The sequence below is a fragment of the Opisthorchis viverrini genome (genome assembly GCF_000715545.1).
Source record: "Opisthorchis viverrini unplaced genomic scaffold opera_v5_305, whole genome shotgun sequence".
NCBI classification, from domain to species: domain Eukaryota; kingdom Metazoa; phylum Platyhelminthes; class Trematoda; order Opisthorchiida; family Opisthorchiidae; genus Opisthorchis; species Opisthorchis viverrini.
The window spans coordinates 245,292-256,270 of record NW_008751956.1 but is presented as its reverse complement, the minus strand read 5'-3'; positions in this window follow the sequence as shown (position 1 = coordinate 256,270).

Here is a 10,979-nt window from a genome sequence, read left to right as displayed (position 1 = left end):
CCTCCTGACGAGCATTCGAATTGTGCAACACGTTTCCCATCGTCAAACTATTTTGAGGTTGGGTCCTGTAAGGGCCCCAGCAAGAGTCCCAGACGGAGTCACATGACAGTTCGTGACACAAAATCAGGTGATTAGCGAACTGGACAACTACCCAACGTAAAACTAAGACATGGCGCCTTCTGGTTTCTATCGGTTCAGTTCGATGAAAGACAGTATTCGGTGACAAGACTGACGAAATGAATGTAGCCGCGACAAATCGATTACACCGGTACACACCTGATTCTTTAGAGGAGATTGGACATTCGCAGTGCACTACTCATAAGGTTGCCGGGAATTCGTCGACAGCCCATGACCGGTTTCTCACTGGCTCATCAGGTAAGCACAGTCCCCGAATTTCCGTCTACCGACTTCATGTGTGGTACTAACGCGTCGTTGATGTGTTATCATTTATATTCGGCAGTAGTCTATATCGAACAGAAATATGTATATTTCAGGGTGTTGCGTATAGAAAACCACAAAAGAAAGGAACTCATGACTTTTATTCGGGTGCATGTAAAAAGAACTAACATTGAGCACTGAAAATAATGTGGCAGGTAGCTTTAACAAAGCACTAGAAGGTGATGGAGTCGACATTAGTTTCTGAAGGATAAATTACGATATGCAAGTGGGAAGGATTTTTTTTCTGAAGAAACTGCAGTAATTCATGCCTGAGTCCAAAGGATGCGAACGTGGTCCTGACTGGTGTAGCAGTTTACCAATTGATTCGGGCATAGCGTATCCAATTTCCTGTGGTGCCGTTTACCAAATCTGGCAGTCGAGAGTCAATGTAGAGAGAAAGATAACAGATTTTCTCTGCCTCTTGAAAATAAAGCGACCTACAGTAATCGTTAAGATGACATCTGAAACAAAGAGAACAGATGGAGAGAAATGAATGTGCCGGATACATCAAAACAAACGGGAAAAAGTGAATCACGTTTGGGCGAGTGGGATACACAGGGCCTCGATAAATATATTCGAAAGGTGACTGATGAACAAGCCCTGTTGGGTTGATTACAGTAAACAAATTGTGGCCAGCATCAGGTGAAAGGTATTTTCACTGGCATCACCCGACAGCAAAGGTGATGCGTTTGAGTTCGGGTAACCTGCTGTTCAAGGTCACATTTAGTTGGTCACGTCTCTGTAACGCAAGCTGTGCGAAATGCCAGTCCAGGCCACATTGAACTGCTATACGCACCTGACGGATAATTTTTTTTAGCGTGCAGGCCCCCAATACGCGTAGTAGTGTGAAAATATGAGAACGCTATGTTGCGAATGTCTGGAAATATACGGAAATGGATATAGTCAGCGTCCATAGAATGAGAACTTTGCTACGGTGGCGTACCTCACACGAGTCGGAGTTTCGACATGAACAAGGTCTGATCCTATTTTCATAAAGGAAACTACTCATAAGGTTGCTGAAAACTCTTCAACATACCACGACCGGTTTCGTCCTTTTTGGAGCTCATCATGTAGGCGTAGTCCCCGAGATTCCATCAACCTTACGTACTACTTGAACCCAAATTGGACTATTTTTGAGAAATACACTCATTTGCAAATCAATCTGGTCTTCACGAGAGACTCAACTGTCGAAGAGTTTTCAGCAAACTTGTGAGTAGTTTCCTCTATGAAAGTATACTGCGACATCTCGAATATCGTGCCAAATGAAACCTGAGGCGCCTGTGTGCAGCACATTCAGTTGTAGAATATCACAAACGAGAGATTCAGTTGAGGCTCTCGTGAAAACCAAATTGATTAGCAAATGAATGTATTTTTCGAGAAGGTTTGATCCTCATAAAGTGATATGACGTCCCTTAAAGGGAGGCCTGAAGGGCATTAGTAATTGCAAACGCCTACGTCCACCCTCCGCATTGATGCTTCCTTTATTGGCGATCAACAAAGGCCTATTCAGAAGTAACCCATTCAAGTGCCTCAGTGTTTCACTGATTTCTCCGTCGGAGTTAAATAAAGTTAATTAGCCTATACATCAACATCCGGTCTGACTGCAACTGACAAGCGGAACTCGAGATAGCTCAGCGATAAAAACGGCAAACTCACAATGTGCATCCCACCCTCCTTACACAGATCATGAAGTGCTCGTACAACGGACTCTTATCGCCCCATTCATCAAAGGTTCAAAAATCCTACTTTTAGATACTCATTACTTCCTCAAATATCAATCGCAACAACTTAAACATGAGGTGGCCTGGTGCAGCACATTCAGTTGCCTGGGAATATCACAAACGAGAGATTCAGCTAGGTTCCAGGTGAGTCTCTTGCAAGATCAAATTTGTTTGCAAATGAGTGTATTTCGCTCATTACTTACTGTTTTTGAAGAAGATCCCGAACTTTCTGGTATTCACCTCGAGAGCAATTCGCGAACTGTCTGACACCAAAATAATGCTCTAATTTGCAGCTGCTTGTCATTCAGTAGGCTATTTTCGCTTAGTTTTCGTATAGGTCTATAGATTTTTGCTGGAATAGACAGCAGCGTGGGGCAGGAAATATCTCTCACTGAGCTTCCATGGAAGTATCAGTGGTTTCTTATTCTGGGCCAGACACTCGAGCACTGATCTTATCAGTATGATTAGTTTTATGCGTATCCTTGGTTCTTCATGCAGTATACCATAAGTCCTTTTTGATAATACCGCGAAGGAATTTCCTTGTGTATTTCGCCCTCCTGGTTGGATCAATCTGTGCCGAAAGGCCAGAACGCACTTTGCGGCTGTCGAATCCTCATTGTGAATCCTCATCTCATGCAATTTCGGGGCGATGTGGACCGATATATACTACTGACTAATAGCTAAAGACCTTACCAATCGGCCGGCATTGTGGTTAACTCGCACTCAGACAGGATTCGGAGGAACTCATCCTTCCCTCAGGGAAGTCTAATCACATGTGTTTTGGTGAACTAGCTCATCGACTGAAGACCACTCATATGGATGGTTCTGGCGAACTTCTGAATCATGTGTCCCTCTGAGCTATTACAGTCTTTAGGTTGCTGCCTCGGATAAATTATCGGAAAGAACTGGAAGGAAATTATGCAACTTAGTTAGGACCTGTACCTGTGTAGCCAGGTTTGTGCCCGAAACACTGAGCAATGGATGACCACTTGAGAGCCGTTTCGATTCTTACAAGCATACCCACCAAGTTTCCTAGCAGCAATTGTGGAAGCGTATCAGGTGTAACAGATTCCAGCGGACAGCATAAATCCATGTTGTGTTCCAGAATGGTACAATTGTTAAAGATGGTGAAAAAATTCGGATTGTCTTCACTTGGGCAAGTTATCTTTTGGAATCCGATCAGTGTGTCACGTGTAACATCGAACGAGTGATGGCTGAAGAGAGCTGACTACTGGAGGGAACCGTCTAAACCAGTAAGGAGTGCAGTCCTACCTGCGCCTACCTGATGAGCCCCAAGAAGGGCGAAACCCATCGTGGGCTGTCGACGGATTTTCAGCAACCTTACGAGTAGTACATTACAAAGATATACATGTATCACGATATCTCGAATGTCGTAGCGACTGAAACATGAGGCGGCCTGGTGCAGCATATTCAGTTGCCTGAAAACATCACAAACGAGAGGTTCAGCTGGGTTCCAGGTGAGTCTCTCGAAAAACCAAATTAGTTTGCAAATGAGCGTATATTCACCCGGTTGCTTGTTTATTTCGTCACCAATTAAAGTATCCTTCGGAAACTTTGGCAGGAATTCTGTGGATGTACAACCCTGGTCATTTAGTTTCTTTTAGAATGTGAATTACTTGTAAATTTGCTACAGACTCCCACTGAATTCGAGATACTCGTCTACTAAACCAAGCACTTCACTGAACAAAAATAACTTTTAATTCACGTCACTGCTACCCGTCAAAACCTAAGAGCCGTATGCAGGGGGGAGTAACAGAAGCGTAAGCCGATTCTTTGTGGATATCGTAGATTACGCACAAGGTAAATTTTCATGTATGTATGTATGTATGTATGTATGTATGTATGTATGTATGTATGTATGTATGTATGTATGTATGTATGTATGTATGTATGTATGTATGTATGTATGTATGTATGTATGTATGTATGTATGTATGTATGTATGTATGTATGTATGTATGTATGTATGTATGTATGTATGTATGTATGTATGTATGTATGTATGTTGTATGGTATGTATGTATGTATGTATGTATGTATGTATGTATGTATGTATGTATGTATGTATGTATGTATGTATGTATGTATGTATTATGTATGTATGTATGTATGTATGTAATATACACAATAATATTGTGTATTGTATATAACTGAAGAATCGCGCGGCTCGAAGCAGGCCGAAACGCTGCCCTCCCCCAATTCTTATCGGCGCTTGACTTTGAAGTCATTACCCCTTCGACTGTTTGTTAAACACCCGAAAAAATCCAAGAGAGCTAGAGGCCTGGCTAGGGAATATTGTTTTCTTTCAAAACTGTGCAAACGAGGTTTTGGTTTCCGTATCCCACTGTTTATAACCGTCCTGATAGTGTTGGACACTAGCTAGCTAGGCGCTCACGGACTAACTAGTTGTCGCGATTTTTATTCCACATCAGGTGGGCCTTAAAATTCATGTTTCGGGAATCTAGAACACAGAATAAAAGAAGGCAAATCTTTCTGATGGTTGAGTGAAAATTTGCGATATTTGCAAAACTGTTTGCAATAGGTCAGGGGGTTCAATGCCTGAATTTTATCCAACGAATCCTATGAGCCTTTGCTGCAAAGTTCCCGCGCATTTTGCCGCCGTCTATGCAAGGGCCAAAACCTTAAAAAAAAACACGCTACATCCCGAAGTGTCCTGTTTACTTTAATCGAAGATGAGCTTGCAAATCGGTTCTAGTGTGTGCAATTCTGGAAAGTTTCCACGTTGACAGAGAAGAATTCCGACAGCATCGCTAGTGAGGATATCCGTCCGATTAGCCGTATCTGATCTTCTAGAAAGCTCTATCTTCAAGAAATACACTCATTTGCAATTAATTTGGTGGTTTTCACGAAGGACTCAACTGAATCTCTCGTTTATGATATTCTACAACTGAATGTGCTGCACACAGGTCGCCTCATGTTTTAGTTGGCACGATATTCGAGATATCGCAGTACATTTTCATAACGGAAACTACTCTCAAGTTTGCTGAAAACTCTTCGACACCCGACGACCGGTTTCGCCCTTCCGCTTCGGGCTCATCAGATAGGCGCAGTCCCCGAGTTTCCATCAACCTTATGTTCTGATTGAAAACAAATTGCACGAAATTAGCGAAATGCAATCGTTTGTAAACAGATTTGGCGCTACGCCGGATTTCGCACTTACTGAAAAGCCAGCTCATTCGGATGAACAACGAAATGGTCACCCAGCCATCCTCAAGGAATATCTCCTTTACTCATGCCCGAACATCATCGTCCTACGATCCGCTGCCAATCGTTTGCGGGTCAAGTCTGCAACAGTTCCCAGTGATTTTATACTCTTCGTCTTCCAAATTCCTTCCGGTTACTAATATGACAATTTTGTTCCAGGAACCTTAGTAAATGAACGGAAGGAACGCAGGCTAATAACTGATCGAATTTTATTTGATGGAGAGTTTGAGGGCATTAGGAGAACCAGTTCCGAACGTAACTGGACTACACAACTGCCAATGGAATAACCGTTTTCGTTGAGACAAATTTTTCTAGGTTGTTCCTCACTTGCCCTTGACAGATGAGTTCTAGTTTTAGTATCACAGTTTGGCCCGTCTGGTCGTGAGTTTTGTAAACATCCTCTTTTTGGCTGCACGTGACACGCCGGCACGCCTCGGTGTTCAATAGATCAGCTGACTTGCACTTTCATTGGCTACCAAGCGGCTATCCAGACTCGGGTTCACGGTATTAAGAAGGCATTATAAAAACTGTAGCCCACGACAGAATGATTTTTGATCAGTGAAGTGGAAGCCATCAAATCTGTTCCCATAAATTTCAAGAATTCACCGGTCGATGGTTAAACTAAGTTTGAGCGTTGAAAATTGAAGCTGAATCGATAGAATTACCTGCAAAAATTGGTGTCTCTCAGTTAAGGGTAGTGAAAACTTCCGGCCCAAAATAAAAGATGAGTCTCAAACGGATGCGTTTGTGGTAGGAACCCAGAATGTTCCAAGTGACAAGTAAACTGATAAATACAACGTCACCTGGCGTTGGATGGCGTTGAATGAGAGTATAGACATCCTCAAATATATGTTCAGAAACCGGCAGTTCCGTCGAGCTGAAAGTTCTTCCCAACGTATGAAATATACACTCAACAGTTTTGGCTCTGGTGTTGGATTCCCATTAATACTGGTGAAGAATTTACTTGGGACTTTTGACATCGATTCGGCGTTTACATCTCTGTAATTTCAGTTAAGCATATCATCTGGCGGAAAACACCGGGCACCCATGTTTGCTCTCAAATAATGGATGATCCTAGTTATAAGCTTGAGATAGCATGGTGGTTTATGCGCGGACCTGCTGATGGGAAGGTCCGTGAAGGGAAACCTTCTTTCGCCTTTTGACTGCACAGTCTAGACTGGCGCAACCTGGAAGGATCTCGGTTTTCTTGCGTCCAGATGATAGCAGGAAAGCTAGGCACTGGATGGATGTCACATCTGAAGGGCTATCATTATCCGTTAGTTGCACAAGAAAGGCTAAAAGAGGTACGATCAATAAAGGCAACCGAGTTTTCTGTACATTTTGAGTTTTGCTGACCCGCCATCTCTCTGCTCTCATTAACGGTTCGTTGCTGCTATCAAATGGGCTGCTTAAACCTAGACAAAGGTCACAGTGGACATATCGTACAACTAAGCGAAATTGGGACGTTCTCCTCATACAGAAAGGAACACTGGTCATTATACTTTTCGGCTGTTTTCTCTATGTGCCCCGTAAAAAGGCTGCCGTGTTCCGGAAAGCCTAACTAATCAAAATAGCCACTGAAACGCATAGCGCCTGAATGAATCACAAGTTTGTATGAGAGATAAGGCCCATGAAATCGCAGAAATCTTGCTTTCGAATAACGAGGTCTTTTATTGCGAGTAACGTTGCTAGCTCAAGTCAAATTGATGGTCATTGATTTGTTCGCTGCGATGGGCAATTTGATTGCAAACGTTTCATCATCGATCGTTCTCGAAGGCCAATCTCGGCTATGGGCTCGTGTACACACACGCCAGATTACTCAACGCACAAACACCGACCCATCACTACACTCTTCAACAACGTACTGGTTCGAGTAGACCATAAGGTTGATGGAAACTCGGGGATTGCGCCTACCTGATGAGCCCGAAGCGGAAGGGCGAAGCCGGTCGTCGGGTGTCGAAGAGTTTTCAGCAACCTTGTGAGTAGTTTCCTTTATGAAAAAACGTACTGATTATTTAAACTCGATTGGTGATGAAACGTTTGCCATCAAACTGTCCAGCCTACTAACCAGATCAGCTATCACAATGAAGCCTCTGTATGTAAAATCTGTTCAATGGAGTCCCACCACGAGAACACTGAGTAGCAATAATAGGTTAAACTGGGCGACCACGTAAGAGACAAGAATCACGCGTATCAGAGTGCCTCATGAGGGCTTCAATTCGCGGACTTGATGACAGGGTAAGTTCTTTCTTGGGTCCTAAATCTAGGCGAAAGCCACTCTTCTCCAGATAAAAAATAATTGATGTTTTCCCCTCCGTAAGTATACCTACAGGCGTGAGAACATTTCAAACGTGGAAAGAGGGGGGAATCATTGGACACAGTTCTGGCAGTCGAGTGAGCCGAATGCACTATCCAATTAGGTGAATGGCGAGGTAATCTACTCAGTACCAAGTAGCCCCACTGACATACTCCGATATGTCTGACTTACCTGAATGCACACATCTGAATTGTAGGTACCTTCAAAGCGAACCAGCATCCTTCGGCAGTTTTAGAAGCCAATATGAGGTTGCTGAGGGGCCGAGGCCAGTTTTGTTTAAACGATTCTGTTGGTGATTCGGAAGGCCAGGGAACGGAAGATAATTCACACACAACAGAGTTTGAAGCTGGGAACTGAGTGATGGACTTGAGCCCGTTTGAAGTCCACTCAATCAGGTGTTCAGTACTACTGCTCGGTTCACTAGGTTCCCAGCGGTAGTCGACCGGGCCATTGTTGGTTAGTGGGTTGTAGCCAGGGTCACTCGATTGCCACTCAATATTCGAGGACGACGATGCCTCGAACAAAAATGAATGCAGTCCGGTAAATACGCGTTCGTTTTGAAGGCCAAGAGCGTCCAGTAGGTGTACATTTCTGCCAACCATAAAGAGCCGGAGACCTTGAAGTCGTCCCGTGTTTGCACAGGCATAGTGTGCTGCACAATATTTGAATGGTATCGGCAAGCGGAGTACACAAAATCGGTCATTGATGTTTATTAAATCATCCGGGCAGTAGGTGGTAAGCGCACCAGACAGTAGTGCTAAGTAAAGGTATACCAAATGATAAAGCGTAACACGTGCAACCTTCATTCCACATCGAATCGAATGAATGCCGCAATGTTCTAGTCCACTTTGAGGTTCCGATGCGGTGAACAGAGCAATTAACCCTCCGGCTTGTTAGAGGCCTCGGAACCTGAATACATTGTTAGGACGGCCAGTTTTAACTGGTGCTCACATTATCACATGGGCTGATAAATATAACCGGAGTTTGGTCCTTAGTTTCCGGACACCCGAAGCATCGGTATACATGAGAACGAAACACCTGTTGTGTGACCGACGGAAAACAGTGTTTATCACTCTCCTCAACAAACTATAAGCAAGCTAATTGGTCAGCTTTAACACACTGACAACCCGTTCGGGCGTTACGCGCTCAAAATAGCTTCGCTCGTCTTAATCGTTTGTGGTTTAAAATCTACCAAAACCAGTCGGACTGATTGGATAAATTGGCTGAAAATTAATTTGAGGTTTTTTGGTGCCTTTTACACCACATTATACATTGTTGTTGAAGCGACCCAAAAATTTGGCTGTCGTAACAGACTATTTAAGTAAATTACAATTCAACAAACGATGAAAAGTAAGCCTACTGATTGCCTTGGTTTGGTAGCATTTAATCAGCATAATGAGTTAGTTTTGTTTGGCTCTAAGTGTTTGCTCTACTAACTGTTTACTCGTAGCACTTTCTGAATTACTGGTGTCAGGTGACGTCGGGTGACATGGCGATACAATTGAAGTCGTCACGGTAAATATGTTACATATGGGAGTACAATTAACCACAGCTGTTATCAATAATAGCTAAGGAATTCTGTCATACCATATCTGGTGTTCGCACACACCCCAAGGCCTGGAGACTAGCTGACACTTACTGTATGAGGGTGATGAGAAGAGATCTGATAATATTCAATGAAGATTTCACCCTGTCAAGGAGGCAATCTGTGCTGAACAGGTAAGAAGCACTCTACGGTCCTTTCATCCTTGCTGAGAAATATCCGCACTGTGCATCTAGCAAAACTCCGGCTGAGGGGTCGCTGGCTTGCGGTCAGTCACTGAACACTCAGCCGTTTGACCACGAGTGGCTGATCAGCACTGTGATTAGTTCTCACTTAGACAGGATTTAGCACCACTCATTATTCAATGATGGAAACGACATCACGTGGTCACGTATTGATTGGCTCGTCGAGTGATGACTTCTCAGAAGAGAGATTAACACTTCCGGTAAAAGTATCCTCCCTCTCAGCTGCCTGTTGATTCATAGTTCACTGGTTTCTTGGTGTTCTAATCATTCAGCACTGCGAAGTGTTGGCCGGTGAGAAAAACTCATATGCATCAACCGGTGGGGAGGGGTATGATTTTGATTATTAGTAGATGACCTTGATGCATGATCTTTATCACCAGGCCACCCCTGTTTCCGATTTTGGATTTTCAAGAATTTATTCTTTTGCGTTTCCTTATTCCGTTCCGCTTAAAGTAACATCCAACATCGAAACCGAAAAATTATTCTTATTCGAACAAACGGGTCTTTCCGTGCTGGATAAATCTACTTTTGTGCACGGACAGGACTCCCCCTTATGGCAGAACTTGACTAGTTACATTATAGATGAGACCAAGTGTACTCTTTGATTCTCAGAATAACCTTGTGTATTCCAGTTGGCTGTCACTCCAAACACTACATCAGTAAAGCATCAGCTCAATACAGATACTCGTTTATTAGAATTTGCAAAAACCGCTGTCATCTAGAATAAACGAACAAATAAACAAATAGATAAAAATTAAAAACAAACAATATGTACTATGAATATCACTGCAACCGTTATCCAATTGAAGCGCCAAATGAACTTTCAAGTATCGCGCTTTTCAAGCCGGTTGTCGTTAATACGGAGGCCAAATATTTTGAAATCATTCAAATGTACTCGTATGGGATTTCGAAGAATCAATCCACCCGATAACATTTAAGAATAGAGCTGGATCAAACCTGAGTCAAACTCGCTTCGAAATGGCAACCAAAGTAGAAACCACGTCGATAACGAAAAATTGCTGAAACAGTGAACTTTCCGTCATACCGGAAAAATGCACAATTAAAGTTCACCGACATTCCTCGCCGGAGTCATCGTGTAGTGGCCGAAAGATGATGCATTGCCCCGAATTTCTAAATGCAGATGGGGGAGAGTTTGGATGTGCACGCAAGCAGATGTTTTCTGAATCTCAGCTGATATTCCCTTTTTTAAGTAACGTCAATCTATATTAAGAAGTCCAAGAGTACTATGCAGCTTCGTTGATCAGTGCGCATCTCAGAGGACTCCGGAGAGATTCCGGCAGCACCAGAAGCTGTGTTGGTTGGGACATGTGTTACGTATGCCGAACCATCGTTTGCTAAAGAGAGTGCTGTTTTCCATGACCAATTCAGAGTGGCGTAAACAGAGAGGTGGCCAACCCTTGACTTGGCAGAGGAGTATGAAGGAGATCACGAAACGCTTGGGTGCTGTC